Raw genomic sequence first — 22,772 nt, 5'->3', positions numbered from 1 at the left:
CAACATTTATTTTCAAACCAGAAGAACCAATTTGCTTGATATAATGCAAAAACAACCATTTTTCAAATTTTTTGTGAAGTATATGTATCCTAATAGTGTTTTTAGCAGTGTGGGACACATATACGACTGTCAACATCTCAGAACATGTGTTTTGGTGTTTTGTTACCCTTTAAGTGAGGTTTATTCATAAACTAATTTCGAGAGGATCACGTGCTTATGATTTATCCGGGCCGGTCTCGTATTAGCTAATCTTCCAATCATATGAGCCCTAATCTACTATAAATAACCACAGTTTTCAGTCCATTTTATCTTGGTTTGGAAGAAACCCCCCTTCCTCCCCAATTCTCCTCCTTTACCAACAATCGGGCGGCACAGCGGCCCAGAGGTTAGCACTGTGCGCCCCACAGCAAGAACACTGCTGATTTGGTCACGCCAGGCCGGTAGGCGTTTCTGTGAGGAGTTTGTATATTCTCCCCGTGTCCGCTTGGGTTGTCCCCGGGTTTCCTCCCACCATCCAAAGATATACAACATGTATAACAATCAAGCACTTGTCTAACTCCTTTTCTCCACGTTCCCTTAGCTAACGCAGCCGGGGAGTTCTGAGATCCCCTCTCACTCTGCCAACGGAAGGAAGCCCCAGGCTCGAGGATCCCTTGAGCTCGGGGCTCTCTCCTGGGACAGCATGCCAAACAAGCTTTTGATAGATCATCAGCTAAGTGTGAACTCTTGAAATCTGTGCATCAAAAGCATTGAATGGAGGGCTGTTGTCCAGCTGACTTTAGCTTTAACCTGTTTCAACACAACTGCCAGAAAGTTTCTAGTACATGTAGTAAGGGCTTGATTAGCTGGTTCAGATGTGTTTGGTTAGGCCAGGGGTGTCCAAACTTTTTGGGCCGAGGGCCAGATGCAAAAAGACAAACGTTGTCGCGGGCCAAATTTTACATACATCACACAGACACGTATATATATACACTTGTAGTCAGAATTGTTAGCCCCCCTAAATTATTAGCCCCCGTTTATTTTTTCCCCAATTTCTGTTTAACGGAGAGAAGATTTTTTTTCACACATTTCTAAACATATTAGTTTTAGTAACTCATTTCTAATAACTGATTTATTTTATCTTTGCCATGATGACAGTAAATAATATTTGACTAGATATTTTTAAGACACTTCAATACAGCTTAAAGTGACATTTAAAGGCTTCACTAGGTTAATCAAGTTAACTAGTTAAGTTAAGGTAATTAGGCAAGTTATTTTATAACAATGGTTTGTTCTGAAGACTTAAAGGGCTAATAATTTTGACCTTAAAATGGTTCATAAAAAAATTTAAACCGCTTTTTATTCAAGCCGAAATAAAACAAAAGTCTTTCTCCAGAAGAAAAAATATTATCAGACATACTGTAAAAATGTCCTTGCTCTGTTAAACATCATTTGGGAAATATTTAAAAAAGAAGAAATAAATGAAAGAGGGGCTAATAATTCAGACTTCAACTGTGTGTAGATAGATAGATAGATAGATAGATAGATAGATAGATAGATAGATAGATAGATAGATAGATAGATAGATAGATAGATAGATAGATAGATAGATAGATAGATAGATAGATAGATAGATAGATAGATAGATAGATAGATAGATAGATAGATCATAACAAGAACTGCTGCTTAATTGAATGCATGACACCCGGTGGTTATTTATTGAATTACGTTCATTTTTGTATAGCGGGCCAGATTCTATTGATATTTATAAAAAGCCTCGCGGGCCGCCACAAAACTGATTGCGGGCCGCAGATGGCCCGCGGGCCGTAGTTTGGACACGCCTGGGTTAGGCTCTCTACGACTGAGTTTGGAGATCCCTGTTTTAACCCATATTTGTTATTCCATATTCGACCTAACACTGAGTTACAGCAACCCAGCATTAGTTTAAAATTTATTTTCATGCATTTTTTGGCAGCTTTTCAGCAACATTATCATGCAACACATCAACGATTTGTAAATATGCATTAAACGTTCATTTGAACAACAAATGAGGCTCTTAAAATGAGCTCTGTTACCATAACAAAGATGAACTCTAAAAATGACTGGGATGTTGTAACTAATCGTTGGCTCAAATATGGACAAAACCAACTTTGGGTTGTTTTAAAAACACTACCGTTAGATTTGTCCATATCTGACCCAGCATTTGGTTAACACAACCCAACATTTTTTTGCATGTTAAATCCTGGATGATTTTCATGATGGGGTCCGATTTTGAAGTAATGTCGTGTGCATGTAAAATGGGAAGATGAAAGGAAATTTATGAAAGCGACTCATGTAAACATGTTAGTCATAATATCATTCAGAATGAGGTCTGTAATTAGATTGCTAACGTTCGTGCACTGATTGCGAAACAGAGAGTCCCGTGATCCGGCTGAGAAATTCTACCCAATAAAATACGGATGTGAGTCAGTGAGAAATGCGAAAACCTTGGAATACACTTAATCACACTTTCTAAGCTCCGGTAGGTCTAGCCAAGAAAATGCATACTTTGTTCCAATTAAATGGCTGTTTTTCCTGCCAAAAATACATCTGTCAGCATTCATGCGTTGTAAATCCTGCATGAGTGTTGATATTGGGTCCCGCATGAGGCTGTTCGCTCTCTTTTCTGTTTCTCAGGACATTTTGTGCAACCTCTGCCAAACCCGCTTGACCTGAAATATGTATTTGCAGTAGCCCTTGAGATTTAGAGGTAATGTTTCAATAACTTCATCTTGTGTGTGTGTGAGTGAGTGTGCTCATTATTGTTTTAGTTCATCTTTAATCATTTCAATAGTTTTCATTTTATTTTTAATATTTAATAAACTACTTTCTCTTTATATCAATGTACTGTATGATCTACAGTTTGGGAATCTCTTGTTTTTATTATTAATTTGATTATATGTATTTAAAATTTGCTATGTATGTAAACAATGGCAGCTGTATGGGACGGGATCATTCGCATATCTAGCAGATATATAAGGTTTTCATAACATGCTGTTGAACCGGTTTAAAGTTAATTTGACGTTTGACATTCATTAGACATTCAATTTCATACCAATTGAATTCTTTGCTCCTGTTATAGTTTGAGCCAAAAAAAAAAAAACAGGTAATTAGGCCCTTTACGTTGCACAAGGCTTAATTTCTCAATTAAAAAAATAATTAACCATACGAATTAATTAAACAATTCAACCATATTAACTTATACAGTAAAACCAATACCAAAATGTTCAGAAAAACATCCTGCTCATTGCACAAGACTCTGTTTTTAGAATTAGCACTTTATTTATTTTATAATATTTAAAAAATATCTTTTAATGTAAAAATTGTCAAATTAGTCAATTAAACTCTGACACCATTTGAGATAAAATAATCAAATCAACTTTAAAATTGTGTGTCGCCCACAATTGAGGCAACTTTCTCCTCAAAGGGTGTTAGTTCAGCATCCCCTGTTCCACCGCCTGTTCGGTCCACACTTTGACGGTGCGCCGCTGTTCTCCTCTTAACCTGTACCTTTACATCAGACCATTTATTTTTTAATTCACTCACAGTGCGATGTTCAGACCCCACTGCGTTAACCGTGTCAGGTAAACTCTCTCACTCTATTTTTTTCTTTTTTTATTAATTCCGGAGGACAAACTTGCAAATAACACAGTTTTCCTCTGGTCTACCTCCGATAGGAGCACCTCCAATTCACATTCTGTGAAGTTTCTCTTCTTGCTTGCTTTTGCCATTGCTTTTTTGTTTGGTTTTGCCAAAGTAGAGTCATTTCTGTTGTAAGTGAGAATACGGTTACTCCACTTGTACACCACCAGAGGGAGCCATCACCGGAGTTCTAATCGGACTCTCAGGCTGTGTCCGAAACCGCGTACAACTCAGTAGGTACTGCATTTGAATTTAAACGTACTACTCAGCCGTTAGAAAAGTACTTTCTATACAGTATGAATGTAAAAGTATGAATGAAACTCGGACGTACTACATCCGCCATTTTGTCATGGTCACGCGACCTACCTGCGTAATTTGCGTCGCTTCACTCCCATTCATGAATTCGCTCGCGGGCCATCATGGGATAGCGCAGCGTGCATGAGATGCGCACTCCAGAATTTCGCCGGAAGTAGTAAGTCATCCGGGTACTTCTCGCATACTGATTTTCGAATTCTATGTATTCGGACATACTACTCGGCTCACATACTGATTTTGGCGTACTATATAGTATGGAAGTATGCGGTTTCGGACGCAGCATCAGACTCAAATTCCCATAAGCCCTTCTGCCTGTCACTGATTGCGGCACAGGTGTCTTGCATCATCTCAGTGCATTTAAATCACACTCTCACCCATACTCATTGCGAAGTCTTGATTTGCCCAGCAGTAAAGCTGCGGTCACACTGGGCTTTTCCTCCCATAGAGTTCCATTCATATGCATGTAAATGCGTCAGACCGGAAACGCAGGGTCATGCATCAAGTTTCGCAGGTTGTTGCGGTGCAAAGTTCAAGCTTGGCGAACTCTGACCTGTGAAATTGCATCACTTTACTGCGTGAGACCATTCGAGGATCAAAACATGAGATCTCTAGACAGAAATTTAAAACATGGAGCAATTACTTGCTTTTTAATGTCTAATCATCTTGTTTAATCCCGCCCCTTTTCGCAGCACCGCACGACAGAATATCGCATGCTCAAACTCTAATGTGACCGCAGCTTTAGAGTGAAGGAAGCGAATGATTTCTTGATTCAGACGTTCAGTTTGTCCATTAGACTGAGGATGATGCAAGACACCTGTGCCGCAATCATTGACAGGCAGAAGGGCTTATGGGAATTTGAGTTCGAGAATCCGATTAGAATTTCGGTGATGGCTCCCTCTGGTGGTGCACAAGAGGAGTAACCGCTGTTCTCACAACAACTACCATATTTTTACGTGGGAGGAGGCAGGGAGGGGTTTTTCGCTTGTGCTTGTTGCGCTCAATTTCACGTTAATTCGTATGTAAAAAGAGAATATGCGTGGATTGCATACATCTGATTTTTTTTACTGCGTACGCACATTTACAGCTTTGTCAGTGTGCAATGTTTTAGTATGAATTCAACACAAGTCTTATCACATGAGGCCCCTGGTGGTAGTTTGCTCCCTATCTTTTCTCATCTTTTCGTTTTGGTGTGTATGTGCTCCTAATCTGTCTGACATTCAAACAGATTTCTATCATTATCCGTGTGTTTTTGAGAGACTGGTTTGGGAGGTTATTCGGTGTGTGTCAACATCGTATCAGATCTCATTTCTTTCCCCAGCACTTTTCCAATTGTACTCGAGCATTTATTGGTACACCAGGAAATTGTATCTATTTTGTCATCATTTGGTGTCCTCCAGGCATGCAGGTATTTGGTTTGTGCTTTTCAGTCCCCTTGGACAGATTTTATTACCTTGGAGTTGGCCTAAAATTGGAAAGGCAGTGTTATTAAACATCCCGGAGGCCTTGTGGAAAACATTTCTCCTGCTGCTACACCAGAAATGCCTGTTTGTCAGAGAACGGCTGTTTCTGAGGCCTGGACTGCATGAGACTCTGTGTATTTATAAAGCTCTGCAATGCAAGGCCAACTTACTAAACTAATTATTGCATTTGGATAACAGAGTATCTCTTTAACCAGAAAAAAAAAAAACTGCTCAAATAATCAGCAGATGTGTCAACATAGTAGAGATAAGACAGAGGGCGATGGTCAATGTATGTAGAAGGGTTAGGGTAACGTGAGTTTATTCGCTCACACAGAACGAGGAATTTACTGAATTACAATTCAAGATTCAACACAAAAGATGATTTCACAACCTCAGAATGAGATTAAGAGACGGAATGAGATTGACAACAAGCAGAAGATGAAAAAAGAGATGAGAACTGAGACAGGACTGAGAGTAAGATTCAATTGAATTCATCTTTATTTCTATAGCGCTTTTACAATGTAGATTGTGTCAAAGCAACTGTGTCAGTCCAGTTTTCAGAGTTTAGTTCAGTTCAGTGTGGTTTAATTTTCACTGCTGAAAGTCCAAACACTGAAGAGCAAATCCATCAATGCGAAGCTCAACAAGTCCCAAACCAAGCAAGCCAGTGGCGACAGTGGCAATGAACTTTACCAATTGATGAAAGTGAAGGAAAAACCTTTAGAGAAACCAGGCTCAGTTGGGCACAACCCTTTCTCCTCTGGCCAAACCTCTTGTGCAGAGCTGCAGTCTAGGCGCTGGAGAACGCTGGATGTCCATCGTGGAGAAGCTGCAGGTGTGAGTAGGTCTGAGCCAGTGACGTTCTTGCTGTGAGGCAATGATGCTAACCATTGGGCCTCTGTGCTGCCCTGATAAGCGGAGGAGTAGGGGTGGAAGGGGAGATTCTTCAAGACGAAGATGGCTAAGGTAAGATACTCTGGTTATTTATAGTGACCTAGGAATCCTCTGATTGGTGGATCGTTCATTAGCTTACGAGGATCAGCTGCTTTCAATCATAAGTCATATCAATCAATCATAATCATATCAATCATGTGCTCCTCTCGAAATTAGTTTATAAATAAACTTCACTTAATTCAGTGGATGTTTTTATCCCGAACATAACAAGAGAGTAGTCAATTTGAGTGTATTGCTAAGTTTTTTTTTTATTCAAAGCATTTTCTGGCTGACTTGGAGAAGGCATTCAACCGAGTCCCTCATGGCATTCTGTGGAGAGTGCTCGGGGAGTATGGGGTCGGAGGCGCTCTGTTAAGGGCCGTCTCGTTCCTGGATGAACAGAATAAGAGTCTGTTTCGCATTGCCGGCATTAAGTCAGACTTGTTTCCAGTGCTTGTTGGACTCCCTTTGTCACCAATTCTATTCATAAGTTTTATGGACAGAATTTAATAATAATAATAATTCCTTACATTTATATAGCGCTTTTCTGGGCACTCAAAGCGCTTTACACAGTGGGGGGAATCTCCTCATCTACCACCAGTGTGCAGCATACACCTGGATGACGCGACGGCAGCCATTTTGCGCCAGACCACACACCAGCTGATTGGTGGAGAGGTGACAGTGATGAAGCCAATTGAATATGGGGATGGTTAGGAGGCCATGATGGACAAAGGCCAGTGGGCAGATTTGGCCAGGATGCCGGGGTTAAACCCCTACTCTTTTCGAAGGACATCCTGGGATTTTTAACGACCACAGAGAGTCGGGACCTCGGCGCAGCCGAATTTCAAGGCGCAGCCTTGGGCTGGAGACGGTCCGGTTCGGGGACCACAGGATTTCATCTCTGTTATTCGCAGACAATGTTGTTCTGTTGGCTTCATCAAACATGGACCTTCAGCATGCACTGGGGCAGTTTTCTGCCGAGTGTGACGCGGCTGGGATGAGAATCAGCACCTCCAAGTCCAAGGCCATGGTGCTGCACCGTAAAATGCTGGTTTGCCATCTCCAGGTTGGAGGAAAGTCCTTACCCCAGGTGGAGAAGTTTAAGTATCTTGAAGTTTTGTTCACGAGTGAGGGAAGGATGGAGCGTGAGATTGACAGGCGGATCTGTGCAGCGGCAGCAGTAATGCGGTCGATGTACCGGTCCGTTGTGCTGAAGAAGGAGCTGAGCCGAAAGGCAAAGCTTTCGATTTACCAACAATCTACGTTCCTACTCTCACCTATGGTCATGAGCTTTGGATCATGACCGAAAGGACAAGATCTCAGATACAAGCGGCCGAAATGAGTTTCTTTCGAAGGGTGGCAGGGTGCACTCTTATGGATAGGGTGAGGAGCTCTGTCACGCGGGAGGAGCTCGGTGTAGAGCCGCTGCTCCACATCGAGAGAAGTCAGCTGAGGGGGCTCGGCCATCTGTTTCGGATGCCTCCTGGATGCCGACCTAGGGAAGTGTTCCAGGCATGTCCCACAGGGAGGAGGGACTATGTCTCTTGGATGGCCTGGGAACACCTCGGGATACCCCTGGAGGAGCTGGAGGAAGTGTCTGGGGAGAGGGAAGTCTTTGGTTCTCTCCTAAGACCGCTGCCCCTGCGACTCGGCCCCAGAAAAACGGCCGAAAATGAATGAGTGAGTGAGTGAATGAATGAATGAATGAATGAATGTGTGAATGAATGAATGAATGTGTGAATGAATGAATGAATGTGTGAATGAATAAATGAATGAATGTGTGAATGAATGAATGAATGTGTGAATGAATGAATGAATGAATGAATGAATGAATGAATGAATGAATGAATGAATGAATGAATGAATGAATGAATGAATGAATGAATGAATGAATGAATTTTCTTAAAATATGTGTCAAAATAAGATTTGTCAACAAAAGTCATTCTGCTAGCTGAAACACAGAAAAAAGGTTATGGTCAAATTAAGACACAAAACACCCCAGAGTGGATGAAAACATGCCAAAAAGGTTGTAAGGGTTAAGACAACTGATTTTTTTAGGGCAGATTTTTATAGACATGTATTTTTAAACTACAGATTTTCTTTTTTACAAGCTACACTTTTGTTTATTTTTTTGTCCAGGTTTTTTCTTGACATGAGGTTTGCAGATTCCTCTTATTTTTCATTGCAAATGTATGTTTCTCTAATCCAGGGCCAATGTTTCTGTGTGCAGTAGGAAACACTGCGGCTCTGTCTGAGAGAAAGCGGGTGTTGAGCGACGGAAAGCTGAGATTGGACGAGCCACTGGGTCACGGCGAGTTTAAAACCGCGGCAGAGACACACGTGGGACGTTATGAAAGAGGTATTCATTAACCTGATGTTTACATGATGACCAACACTGCAGGAATCTGTCAACTCAACTCAGTTTGCTGGAGCTCAAACTCAGTGCTGTTTTGAGTCGTAAAAAAACATCAGTGGTTTGCAGCAGAATGAAACAACTGCTCTGAAATACTCAAAATTTTCCCCTATTTATGATTATTTTTTTACATAATTTTTATTCATAATTATAAATGCCATATGTTTAGTACAATTTTCATTATTATGTTAATGTTTTTAAGTTATTCGTTTGTTAGTTAGTAGTTAGTTGTTACCTTTTTATATGTATTATTCAGTTGAAGTCAGAATTATTAGCGCCCCTGAATTATTAGCCCTGTTTATTTTTTCCCCCAATTTCTGTTTAGTGGAGAGTAGATTTCTCCTTCAACACATTTCTAAACATAACAGTTTTAATAACTCATTTCTAATAACCAATTTATTTTATCTTTACCATGATGTCTGTAAATAATATTTGACTAGATATTTTTCAAGACACTTCTATACAGCTTAAAGTGACATTTAAAGGCTTCACTTGGTTCATTAGGTTAACTAGGCAGGTTAGGGTAATTAGGCAAGTTATTGTATAACGATGGTTTATTCTGTAGACTATCAGCAAAAAATACAGCTTAAAGGGGCTAATAATTTTGACCTTAAAATAGCTTTTAAAAAATTATAAGCTGCTTTTATTCTAGCCTATATTAAACAAATAAGATTTTTTTCAAGAAGAAAAAATATTTTCAGACATACTGTGAAAATTTCCTTGCTCTGTTCAACATAATTTAGCAAATATTTAAAAAATAAAATCAAAATCAAAGGGGGGCTAATCATTCTGACTTCAAATGTATAAATTATAATTTTTTTAGTAATTTAGCAGGCGTTTTTATCCAAAAAAAAAAAACTTACAACTGAGGATAAAGTAAGTATGTCAAATCACAAGCGTATATATATATATATATATATATATATATATATATATATATATATATATATATATATATATATATATATATATATATATATATATAATTAAAAGTATATATGTTTCTAAATTGGTCTACAACAGTTCTGTCTAGTTCTCTAATCTGATTGGCTTATAACCATGTGATATTCTCGTAATAACAGCACTCTTACAGCTTCTTCACTCTTGTGTATTACTCCGCCCTCATAGAGTAACAGCAGATCAATAAACTCACTCCAGTTTGACAAATATTGCAGCTGTTGGACAACATCATGTACTTTTGTGGTTTTTCAGGTAAGAATGTAATTGTTTAAATTGCAACTATAAAGTTTATTTATAAGGACAGCGCCTACTTTAAATATTTACAGTAGAATTTTGGACTTTCAGCAGGTCGGCGATCAGTATGCAGAACAAAGAGGTTAACAATTAATGTTCTCCCACAAGATGGCAACAGAGACCGCATAATAAGTCCTTAGGGGAGAAAAACTCGTTTCATTTTCGTATTTCAAACTGCACCTGATCAAATCATTATTAAACAGGTAATTGACATTCTAAGTCGATCTCTCTCTTTTGTATGCTGTAGTGCTGTATTTATACCACAATAATCTGCTAGTGTTTCCTTTGCTTTGGATTTTTCAAGGTTGATTATTGTGAAATCCCGATTGTAACAGAGAAATGCTGGGAAATTTCTGTAGACTGATGACATTTCATGCTGTTCAGCCTTGTAATCTTAAAATGTGAGCAAAATCAGCTGTTTTATCTTCACTTTAGACATTACGCTAGAGAATCATTTAAACTCTAGCTCTAAAGTGACGTTGGTGAATTGGTAATGGTGTCAGCTACAGATGTGAATGAACGGCGGAATAAAGTAGGTCCTCTAACAAAAGGGTTTTTGAGACTCACCGTGTTTGATTTTCTGTTTTATATAAATGATTATGCCCTTGAACCGTTGAATAAACGCAATATCACACTCGTAACAGTACGATGTGGCTGTATATCGTCACTCGTGGGACACTAAGGTAGAGGTCTGCATTCCTGTGGCTGTACCATGGGACCCAACCAGTTTTCTTGCAGCTCGGGAATAAATTTCCGAATATAGTGCGGGAGTGGTCGGTAACAGGTGTAATTTGTACGAGAGTGGGGGGTCTAAAAATATCGCTCCCGACTCCCGAGTAAGCGAGCACGCGTATGTATGTGTGTGAATGAGAGAGCGTGATGCTGTGTGTCGCTTGTTTGTTGCTGTCAGTGTGTGTGTGTATGTCAACATCTTCTATGTTCTATAGTTTATTTAATTTTTCATTGGTTATTGTTTATAGTTATAAATATTTAGATTTATTAATGTTATTATTATTTATAATCAGGGCCGGAGCAAGCTGTTGCTCTAGCCAAAGGAAGGTCACACCGCCCTTAACCCTAAACCGTAAAGTGGGTTGGGGGGTTGGGTGTTTTTTTTTGGGGGGGGGGGGTTGTAGGGGCGTGGGGGTGGTTGGGGGATTGGCTGAGCTGTCGCGGACACCGCCCTCTTTATTCTGCTGCCCTAGACTCCGATATAACTGAGGGTGCGGGTGGTGAGGATAGTTTCGGGGACGCCCCCCTTTCTATTCTGCCGCCCTAGGCGACCGCCTGTTTATAATAGATACTAAGGCGTTACAGTGGCGCAGTGGGTATTACGATTACCTAACAGCAAGAAGGTTCGAGCCTTGGCTGGGTCAGTTAGTGTTTCTGTGTGGAGTTTGCTTGTTCTCCCCATGTTGGCGTGGGTTTTCTCCGGGTGCTCCGGTTTCCCCCACAGTCCAAATACATGCGCTATAGGTGAATTGGGTAAACTAAAGTGTCCGTAGTGTATGTGTGTGAATGAGTGTGTATGGATGTTTCCCAATGATGGGTTGCATCTGGAAGGGCATAAGTTGGTGGTTAATTCCGCTGTGGCGACCCCGCACTAAGCCAAAAAAAAAAAAAAAGTATAATATTTATTATCAGTATTTGTTTGGAGTTATTTAAATTATATATATATATATATATATATACATATATATATATATATATATATTTTTTTTTTTTATTTTTTTTTTTATTAGTGATTATTTGTTTGAACTTTCAAGTTTGGATTGTCAGTAAATAATTCTCGGTCATTATATCAAATGGATTTGTGTCATAAGTGTGAAGTTTCAGGCCATAACCAGTCTAAACCAGACTTCAGTGACGTCTGTGAATCGCTAGAAGCTCTTGTAAATAAAGTAACCTTTCTTCTCGGCCACAGTGGAGTTTCAGTAACAAATATGATGCCCACAGGAAAAGATATTATTATGCTGACGACCTTTGAGTCTCTGTGTTTGATGAACAAGAAGGAGTTTGTGTGAATGATCAGAGCCGCTCTGCTTTGATCCATTAGCAGAAACTGTTGAGTCACTGACGGCCATTATGGCTCTTCATGCAGCTGACAAACCACTGGAAAGAAAGGAAAGCACTGTGTCAAGAGCATTAGTGAAATTCAGGAATTAAGGAACTGTAAAACACACACACACACACACACAAATACGTAAAAATATACATATTTATTTGATAAATGTTTGTCTTTACATATGCATTTATTTACAAATATATGCAAGTTGGCATCAAGGTGGCGCAGTGGGTAGCACAATCACCTCACAGCAATAAGGTCGTTGGTTCGAGCCTTGGCTGGGTCAGTTGGCATTTCTGTGTGGAGTTTGCATGTTCTCCCCGTGTTTGTGTGGGTTTCTTCAGGGGGCTCCGGTTTATCTCACAAGTCCAAAGACGTGGTATAGGTGAATTGGGTAAACTAAATTGTTCGTAGTGTGTGTTTGAATGAGTGTGTATGGGCGGTTCATTCAACCCCTGATGAATACAGGGACAAAGCCGAATAGAAAATGAAGGAATGACTGAATGAATATATGCAAGTATTTTGCGAAAATTGTTGATTATATATGTATTTTTATATCGGATTTCTATGATCGGTTTGTACATATTTATTTGAGATGTGTTTTTCTTTAAAAATGCATTTATTTACAAATATATGTGAGTTCATATTTGGATTTTAAATATATTAAATGTCAAAAAATACTACAAATATTTCAAAATATTGCAAATATGGTTGATCACAGTGATCAAAATATATGAATACACCCCTAACTAATCTCTCATTTAGATGAATATTTTCTGTAGGAAGCTTTTCAATATTATATTTGTGCATTTATATTAGATTAGTCAATACCGAACCCAAATCTGGAGCTAATCCAACAAACTAACTTATGATAACGGTCCAAAACTAGTACAATAAAATGTACATGTTAGGGGAAAATATTTAATGTAACAAATAAATGTATGAAAATTTTTTGAAATTTTGTAGTGTGCAAATTTTCCAATCTTTTGCATGAATTTAATTGTATTATCTTTCTATTTATAATGATGTTTGGTAATTAAAATATTAATTAAATATATGTATATCTGTTTAATAAATCTGTTTTGTTCAAATGCATCTATTTATGACCTATACTCGCTGAGAAATAATAAAAATATACAATTTCAAAATAGGGTGTACTCAGTTATGCTGAGCACTGTATTATTAGATTTCTATCATCTTTTCCATGAGTCTAATAGGAAGCAGTATAGCTGTGTTTTGTAAGCGTTGGCCTGTTCAATCCCGCAGAGACAAATGGGAAGAACAAGCGTCTGTGCAAATATTTAGCAGGTTCCTCTCCAGCGCCTTCAGCTCCAAGTAACAGACCGATCCTAAAAGCACACAGTGGTCGTCATAAAGCTGCACATTCACTGGAAATGCCGTGTTGGTGAGAATTTCTCCTCACTGGGTCAGTGGCTTCATCCGTCCTCATTCACTGTTTAATGTGCTAATAAGTACTTTTCTAAAAATACCCTCCCGCTGACAGAACCAGTGATTCATGCATGTTTAATCTCTGCATCTGAACTGCTGGCTCACAGGTCTGTTCTGATGCAAAAATAAATAAAATAAAAAAATAAAAAAAACATTGCTTAATGTAGATCATTTATATTTATATCTGCATACGACTGAATTCGGAATTGCAGGTACATTTCACGCATTTTACCTTAATTTTAGCTAAAACTAGAATCACATAGCCTACAGTAAATCTAAAATTTACAGAGAAATTAAACAATTATTAAAGGAAAATAATGCAAAATGCTTGAGTGTTGACAAAAACAGGTTTGACAGTAAAAATAACAAAATTGACAACAACAGAGTTGACAATTACAGAGTTCAACAGAGTTGACAGTAAGAGAGTTTAACTGAGTTGACAGTAACAGGGTTGACTATAACAGAGTTCAACAGAGTTGACAATAAGAGAGTTTAACTGAGTTGACAGTAACAGAGTTGACAGTAACAGAGTTGACAACAGCAGAGTTTAACTGAGTTGACAGTAACAGAGTTGACTATAACAGAGTTGACAACAACAGAGTTTAAATGAGTTGACAGTAACAGAGTTGACAGTAACAGAGTTGACAGTAACAAGGTTAACGATAACAGTTGACGGTTGTTGACAATAACAGGCTTGACAGTAAAAATAACAAAATTGACAACAACAGAGTTGACAGTAACAGAGTTTAACTGAGTTAGCAGTAACAGAGTTAGCAGTAACATAGTCGACTATAACAGAGTTGACAGTATTAGAGATGAGAGTAACAGAGTTGACAGTAACAGAGCTGACGGTAACAGAGTGGACAGTATTAGAGTTGACTGTAACTGAGTTGACAGTAACAGAGTTGAACAGTTGACTGCAACAGAGTTGAATAGAGTTGACAGTAGCAGAGTTTACAGTATTAGAGTTGGTTGTAACAGAGTTGACAGTAACATAGTTGAACAGTTGACTGTAACAGAGTTGACAGTATTAGAGTTGACTGCAACAGAGTTCGCAGTAACAGGGTTAACAATAACAGTTGAACAGAGTTGACAGTAACAGAGTTGACAGTATTAGAGTTGACTGTAACAGAGTTGAACAGAGTTGACTGTAACAGAGTAGACAGTAACAGAGTTGGCAGTAACAGAGTTGACTGTTAAAGAGTTGAACAGAGTTGACTGTAACAGAGTTGACCGTAACAGAGTAGACAGTAACAGAGTTGGCAGTAACAGAGTTGACTGTAACAGAGTTGAACAGAGTTGACTGTAACAGAGTAGACAGTAACAGAGTTGGCAGTAACAGAGTTGACTGTAACAGAGTTGAACAGAGTTGACTGTAACAGAGTTGGCAGTAACAGAGTTGACTGTAACAGAGTTGAACAGAGTTGACTGTAACAGAGTTGACTGTAACAGAGTAGACAGTAACAGAGTTGGCAGTAACAGAGTTGACTGTTAAAGAGTTGAACAGAGTTGACTGTAACAGAGTTGAACAGAGTTGACCGTAACAGAGTTGACTGTAACAGAGTAGACAGTAACAGAGTTGGCAGTAACAGAGTTGACTGTAACAGAGTTGAACAGAGTTGACTGTAACAGAGTAGACAGTAACAGAGTTGGCAGTAACAGAGTTGACTGTAACAGAGTTGGCAGTAACAGAGTTGACTGTAACAGAGTTGAACAGAGTTGACTGTAACAGAGTTGACTGTAACAGAGTAGACAGTAACAGAGTTGGCAGTAACAGAGTTGACTGTTAAAGAGTTGAACAGAGTTGACTGTAACAGAGTTGAACAGAGTTGACTGTAACAGAGTAGACAGTAACAGAGTTGGCAGTAACAGAGTTGACTGTAACAGAGTTGAACAGAGTTGACTGTAACAGAGTAGACAGTAACAGAGTTGAACAGAGTTGACTGTAACAGAGTTGGCAGTAACAGAGTTGACTGTAACAGAGTTGAACAGAGTTGACTGTAACAGAGTTGACTGTAACAGAGTAGACAGTAACAGAGTTGGCAGTAACAGAGTTGACTGTTAAAGAGTTGAACAGAGTTGACTGTAACAGAGTTGAACAGAGTTGACTGTAACAGAGTAGACAGTAACAGAGTTGGCAGTAACAGAGTTGACTGTTAAAGAGTTAAAAAGAGTTGACTGTAACAGAGTTGAACAGAGTTGACTGTAACAGAGTTGACCGTAACAGAGTAGACAGTAACAGAGTTGGCAGTAACAGAGTTGACTGTAACAGAGTTGGCAGTAACAGAGTTGACTGTAACAGAGTTGAACAGAGTTGACTGTAACAGAGTTGAACAGAGTTGACTGTAACAGAGTTGACCGTAACAGAGTAGACAGTAACAGAGTTGGCAGTAACAGAGTTGACTGTAACAGAGTTGGCAGTAACAGAGTTGACTGTAACAGAGTTGAACAGAGTTGACTGTAACAGAGTAGACAGTAACAGAGTTGGCAGTAACAGAGTTGAACAGAGTTGACTGTAACAGAGTTGACTGTAACAGAGTAGACAGTAACAGAGTTGGCAGTAACAGAGTTGACTGTTAAAGAGTTGAACAGAGTTGACTGTAACAGAATTGAACAGAGTTGACTGTAACAGAGTAGACAGTAACAGAGTTGGCAGTAACAGAGTTGACTGTAACAGAGTTGAACAGAGTTGACTGTAACAGAGTTGACTGTAACAGAGTAGACAGTAACAGAGTTGGCAGTAACAGAGTTGACTGTTAAAGAGTTGAACAGAGTTGACTGTAACAGAGTTGAACAGAGTTGACTGTAACAGAGTTGACCGTAACAGAGTAGACAGTAACAGAGTTGGCAGTAACAGAGTTGACTGTAACAGAGTTGGCAGTAACAGAGTTGACTGTAACAGAGTTGAACAGAGTTGACTGTAACAGAGTTGAACAGAGTTGACTGTAACAGAGTTGACCGTAACAGAGTAGACAGTAACAGAGTTGGCAGTAACAGAGTTGACTGTAACAGAGTTGGCAGTAACAGAGTTGACTGTAACAGAGTTGAACAGAGTTGACTGTAACAGAGTAGACAGTAACAGAGTTGGCAGTAACAGAGTTGAACAGAGTTGACTGTAACAGAGTTGACTGTAACAGAGTAGACAGTAACAGAGTTGGCAGTAGCAGAGTTGACTGTTAAAGAGTTGAACAGAGTTGACTGTAACAGAATTGAACAGAGTTGACTGTAACAGAGTAGACAGTAACAGAGTTGGCAGTAACAGAGTTGACTGTAACAGAGTTGAACAGAGTTGACTGTAACAGAGTTGAACAGAGTTGACTGTAACAGAGTTGGCAGTAACAGAGTTGACTGTTAAAGAGTTGAACAGAGTTGACTGTAACAGAGTTGAACAGAGTTGACTGTAACAGAGTTGAACAGAGTTGACTGTAACAGAGTTGACTGTAACAGAGTTGAACAGAGTTGACTGTAACAGAGTTGACTGTAACAGAGTTGACTGTAACAGAGTAGACAGTAACAGAGTTGGCAGTAACAGAGTTGACTGTAAAAGAGTTGACTGTAAAAGATTTGAACAGAGTTGACTGTAAAAGAGTTGAACAGAGTTGACTGTAACAGAGTTGGCAGTAACAGAGTTGACTGTAAAAGAGTTGAACAGAGTTGACTTTAACAGAGTTGACTGTAACAGAGTTGACTGTAACAGAGTAGACAGTAACAGAGTAGACAGTAACAGAGTTGGCAGTAACAGAGTTGACTGTAACAAAGTTGACTGTAAAAGATTTGAACAGAGTTGACTGTAACAGAGTTGAACAGAGTTGACTGTAACAGAGTTGGCAGTAACAGGGTTAACAATAACAGAGTTGAACAGAGTTGACAGTAAAAGAGTTGACAGTAACAGTAGACAGTAACAGTTGATGGTAACAGAATTGTCGGTAACACTTGACAATAACAGAGCTGAAGGTAACAGAGTTGATGGTAACAGAGTTGACGGTAACAGAGCTAATAGTAACAGAGTTGACGGTAACAGAGCTGACAGTAACAAAGTTGACGGTAACAGTTAACAGTAACAGTGTTGACGGTAAAAGAGCTGACGGTAACAGAGCTGACGGTAACAGAGTTGACGGTAACAGAGTTGACAGTAACAGAGTTGACGGTAACAGAGCTGACGGTAACAGAGTTGACAGTAACAGAGTTGACGGTAACAGAGCTGACAGTAACAAAGTTGACGGTAACAGTTAACAGTAACAGTGTTGACGGTAAAAGAGCTGACGGTAACAGAGCTGACGGTAACAGAGTTGACGGTAACAGAGTTGACGGTAACAGAGTTGACGGTAACAGAGTTGACAGTAACAGAGTTGACGGTAACAGAGCTGACGGTAACAGAGTTGACAGTAACAGAGTTGACGGTAACAGAGCTGACAGTAACAAAGTTGACGGTAACAGTTAACAGTAACAGTGTTGACGGTAAAAGAGCTGACGGTAACAGAGCTGACGGTAACAGAGTTGACGGTAACAGAGTTGACGGTAACAGAGTTGACGGTAACAGAGCTGACGGTAACAGAGCTGACGGTAACAGAGCTGACGGTAACAGAGTTGACAGTAACAGAGTTGACGATAACAGAGCTGACGGTAACAGTTGAAGATAACAGAGTTGATGGTAACAGTTGATGGTAACAGTTGACGATAACAGAATTTACAGTTACAAAGTTATCAAGTAGCAGATTAGACACTTTTTACTATTTTGTGCATTATCTAACGATGCTAACCTCAAACGAGACAAGGCATGTCTAAAATAAAATTGTATGTATTTTCATCATGTTATTTGGACGTCACATTTGTTGATTATCATTCCAGTTTAAGGAAAATGAATAGAAAATGTTTGTGTACCTTAAGTGTCTGAAAACATTGCATTAATTTTGCGATAAAGCATGTTAAAGTGATATTTCAGTTCACCCAATAATTAAAACACACTCACTATTTACTCTCCATCAACTGGTTCCAAACCTTTAAGACTTTCTTTATTCAGTTAAACACAAGAGAAGATGGAAGCTGAAAACCTGTATTCTTTTGTGTTCAACAGAATAAATAAACTCAAACAGTTTTGGAACAAATTAGTAAATGACAGAAATTTCAGTTTTGTATGAACTACCCCTTTAATGTTGCTAAAAATGTGGGAATATCCGTCCTGTGTGAACATTAGTAAAACTCAATAAAGAGCCGCAGGCTGACTTCAACTTTGACCCACTTCTGAAGGATTTCACTGGGTTTGTTCTGGTTTACTCAGACTTTTAATCGAAGTTCAACTGAAGTGATCTTTAAGAGACAGTTTACCCAAAACTTTCAATATTATTTTATGAACTTTCATGAATGTCTTTCTTGTGTTGAACACAAAACAAGATATTCTGAAGAATGTATAGATACAAGCAGCCGATGACATCTATAGTAGACCAAACAGAAGTCAATGGCAGTCATTTCCCCACAACATTCAGCATTCAATATCTTTATCTGTATTTAAAAATAATAACAGGTTGGAAGGGTGATTAAATGGTGACAGAGTTTTTCTTTTAGGGTGAACTGTCCCTTTAAAACTCATATTTAATTCAGTTTATCTTGAGTTTGACAATAAATCTAAAATATATTCATGAAAATGTTGGGAATCGAACTGGTATTGAAAGGAATTTTCCTAAAATCATCACCAGTATTTGTCATGCAGGCCTGATATTGATTTTAAACTCAGATCAACATTGCCCCCTAGTGCACGACTCTGGTCATTATTAGTAAACAGAAAGCTGACTGTGCAAATCTCGCATTTCAATGAATTTATTGTATTGTCAGATTTGGTTGTTGAATCACAGTCAGTCACGTCTTTAAATTATTCACATTTTGCACATAGACATTAATGTTATTTTTTTAGGTTATTTGTGTATTTATGTACTTTGTATAATTTCTGTTTATCATTAAATATTTGTCCACCTGTAAATATGTTTTGATTTATGAATAATTATCTGTTTGTAAATAGTTATTTGAGAGCGTAATATTATTTGTATTGAAAGTAGTAAACAAATTATTTATAAATGTTTATGTATAAATGTCTATTTACAAATATTTGTTTATATATATATATATATATATATATATATATATATATATATATACATACATATACATATACATATATATATATATTCTTGAAATTTTTTTTCGCCAAATATTTATTTATTTATATGTTTGTAAATAATTATTTGAGATCATTTGAAATGGAAAACATATATAATAATAATTTAAAAATATATATTAAAAATATTTTATAAATGGCAACCTACAAATATTTAGCCCATTTGTTTTTTAAATATTTGTTTATTTATCTATTTGTTAATATATTTGAGATAGTTTAGTGTTGAAAAATATTTGTCTTGAATATAATATAATTATGCATGTATGTTTATCTATAAATTTACATTTCTTTACAGATATATTTTAATTATCTGTTTCTCAATATATTTGAGATAGCTTTAGAGAGTAAAAGTATTTATCTTGAAAATAATTTTTTTTTAAAGAAGTTTATCTATATACATTTAGCTTATCTTTTCCTATAAAATATTTGCTAAATCATCGGTGTGTTAATAATTATTTGAGATAATTTGAATTGGAAAACAAACATAATATAATATAATATAATATAATATAATATAATATAATATAATATAATATAATATAATATAATATAATATAATAATGCATATATGTTTATATAAATATGCATTTATTTACAAATATTTGTTTACATGTATAATTGAAATATTCTCTGTAGACTGGTCTGTTTTGTTTAGTTGCAATTTTTTTTCCCAAGTGATGTATAACAGAGCAAAGTAATGTTTCAAAGCATTTTTATCTCTCTATATATATGGAAAATAATAAAAAATCTAAAATCGCTCTGGTTAATATTATTATAGATTTTTCTCTCGATTGTCTACAGTAGGGGTGACCAGGATCTACCTTCCTGCATATTTCAGTTGCAACCCATATCAAACACACCTGCCTGTAATTATCAAGTGCTGTTCAGGTCCTAGTTAATTGGTTCAGGTGTGTTTGATCAGGGTTGGAGCTGAGCTCTGTAGGAAGGTAGATCTAAGATCTAAGAGGAACAGGGTTGAGCAGCCCTGGTCTACAGAACAAATCACTGTGATCCAATGACTTGCAATTGACCCAATAAGTAAGCTAAACCTTTCAATTCAACACTTTCTAGCAAAATAACTAGTAAAATATTAAATTCAGTCATCATAGCAAAAACAAAAGAAATGGAAAAAGAAATGTAAAAAATGATGTTAAATGATATTCATTAAACAGCACTTGAAAAAGATTTGAAAAAGAATTAGAACATAGTTTTTGCATAATTATAATAGATTATTAATTTATTGCAGTATAATCTTCTTCTACACTGCTGCAAAAGCGCCCCCTGGCGGAGACACGAGGAGTTCTCAGCAGAACACGGTGATATTGCAGTTTGATATTGTTAGTGATATTGCAAACTGGTGTTGTCATACAAGATTAAGCACAAATATATTAAAGGTTTTTGTTATGTATGGACATACAGCATTCATTTTACTCATGCAGCTTCAGATATTTAATAAAAGTCCTAAATTTGACTATAAATGTAAACATCATCATGACCACAATGTGGAGCTGTCGAGCAGCTAAAATACTATCAAATGTTTTCCTGAACATAGAAAACAGACAAATCTTGTGATTGTATATTATTAAATGACTAGAATTTGAATAAAAAAAAACTAATTAATATGAAACAATCTTTCCAACTTATCCAGCATATGTTTTATGCGGCGGATGCTTCTATGCACTTAGCATAGAATTAGAAGTTGCATGCCCTTTATTGGTGCTGCGATTCGAGTTAATCCACAGCACACACGCGCATTGCTTGAAACATTCTTTTATTGTAAACTGAGTTATTTATTTTGCTGTAAAAAAATACAATAAAAGGGAATTGTAATTGCATTTTCAATAGGAAACTGATTTCTAGTGATGATTATAATATTTAAAAATTTCAAATATTATTGAAGAGAGACAGCTGGAGAGCCCTATATTTTTGGTCAAAGAGCCACATGTGGCTCTCGGGCCAGGCACGTGCACACATAGGGCTCAACCTGTGCAGTGCACATGCCCTTTGTAGTCTTGGATAGAAAGTGCCCTTCCAAAATGATCAAAAGTGCCCCTGCGACGCGACACACCCTCCGTCCCGCTCTTCAGTAGGCGTGCGACAACACCGCTCAAGACTACGCGCGCGACAACACAGCTGATCAGAATGCGCGCGAAAACACCGCTGCTATTCAAAATTTCCCTTTGAATAGCAGCTGATGATATTTTTTATTTATTTTATTTTTTACTATAAAAAGGACAGTAACTGTTACACAGCAGGGAAAACAAGTATTAAACACGTCACCATTTTACTCTGAAAACATATTTCTAAAGGTGCCCTAACAGCCAAAGAAATCCATATATACGCAATGAAAACAAAACTAAATAGTTTACAAATGAAGTTGTTTAATAAATAGATTCAGGGAAAAGTATTGAACACATGAAGAAAGGGAGGTGTAGTTTGGCAGTGAAAGACCAGACAGCAGTAGTTCTTCAGCAACCCTCTGCCCTTCCTCAGTGTTAATGAACATCAGCTGCTTCAATCCAACATCTACATGAGCAGGAGGATGAAGATGAAACCAGGGTGGACATTTCAGCACGACAATGATCCAAAACACAGCCAAGGAGACTCTCAGATGCTTTTAGAGAAAGAAAATCGGCTGTAGAATGGCCCAGCCAATCACCTGACCCGAATCCAATAGAAAATACAGAATAAAGCTCAGATTTGATAGACGAGACCCACAGAAGCATCAAGATTTTGACACTCTGTTGAAGTCTTTGAGAATCTCACACCTGAGCAATGCATGTGACTTCATTCTCCATATGAGAGGCGTCTTTAAGCTGCCGTCACCAAAGCAATCTTTTATATAAAGTATTAAACACATTTCAGTAGTTCAGTGCTTTCTCCTGTCATTTCATTGCTTTTTAAACAGAACTAATTTTCAAATTTATGTTTTGTTTTATTTTTATGTTTGTATTGTTTGGGTTTTTAACCAAAATCTGCTTCAACTCCATGTCAGCAGCTCCTTTAGAAATATTATTCACCAGGAAAAACATGACAATGAGTTCAATACTTATT

General features: G+C 37.7%; 1 protein-coding gene and 2 long non-coding RNA genes across 5 annotated transcripts in view; 1 reads left to right on the top strand and 2 right to left on the bottom strand.

Annotated features, from left to right (window-relative positions):
* LOC147841212 (uncharacterized) overlaps nucleotides 1–22,772 on the bottom strand; it is a 1,204,737-nt gene that overhangs the window by 276,975 nt on the left and 904,990 nt on the right. The window lies entirely within an intron of this gene.
* The window catches only part of egln1a (egl-9 family hypoxia-inducible factor 1a), a 70,004-nt gene that overhangs the window by 12,754 nt on the left and 34,478 nt on the right, over nucleotides 1–22,772 (bottom strand). For 2 of the 3 annotated variants that reach the window (XR_015506458.1, XR_015506460.1), the window contains one exon: nucleotides 11,757–12,147. The exons of the other annotated variant lie outside the window; for it this stretch is intronic. The gene's annotated coding sequence lies outside the window, so the exon portion shown is untranslated. Of the gene's footprint in view, nucleotides 1–11,756; nucleotides 12,148–22,772 lie in introns of those variants that run through there. 3 annotated transcript variants of the gene reach the window in all.
* LOC147834329 (uncharacterized) lies at nucleotides 11,769–19,421 on the top strand. The gene is made up of 4 exons (XR_015506516.1): nucleotides 11,769–14,862; nucleotides 14,972–15,182; nucleotides 17,347–17,471; nucleotides 18,208–19,421. It is a non-coding gene; the product is annotated as an uncharacterized LOC147834329 (long non-coding RNA).

This window comes from Danio rerio, chromosome 13 (genome assembly GCF_052040795.2).
Source record: "Danio rerio strain M-AB ecotype USA chromosome 13, GRCz13ab, whole genome shotgun sequence".
NCBI lineage: Eukaryota > Metazoa > Chordata > Actinopteri > Cypriniformes > Danionidae > Danio > Danio rerio.
The sequence above is the reverse complement of the archived record's forward strand: the minus strand, read 5'-3'. Positions and strand labels throughout refer to the sequence as shown.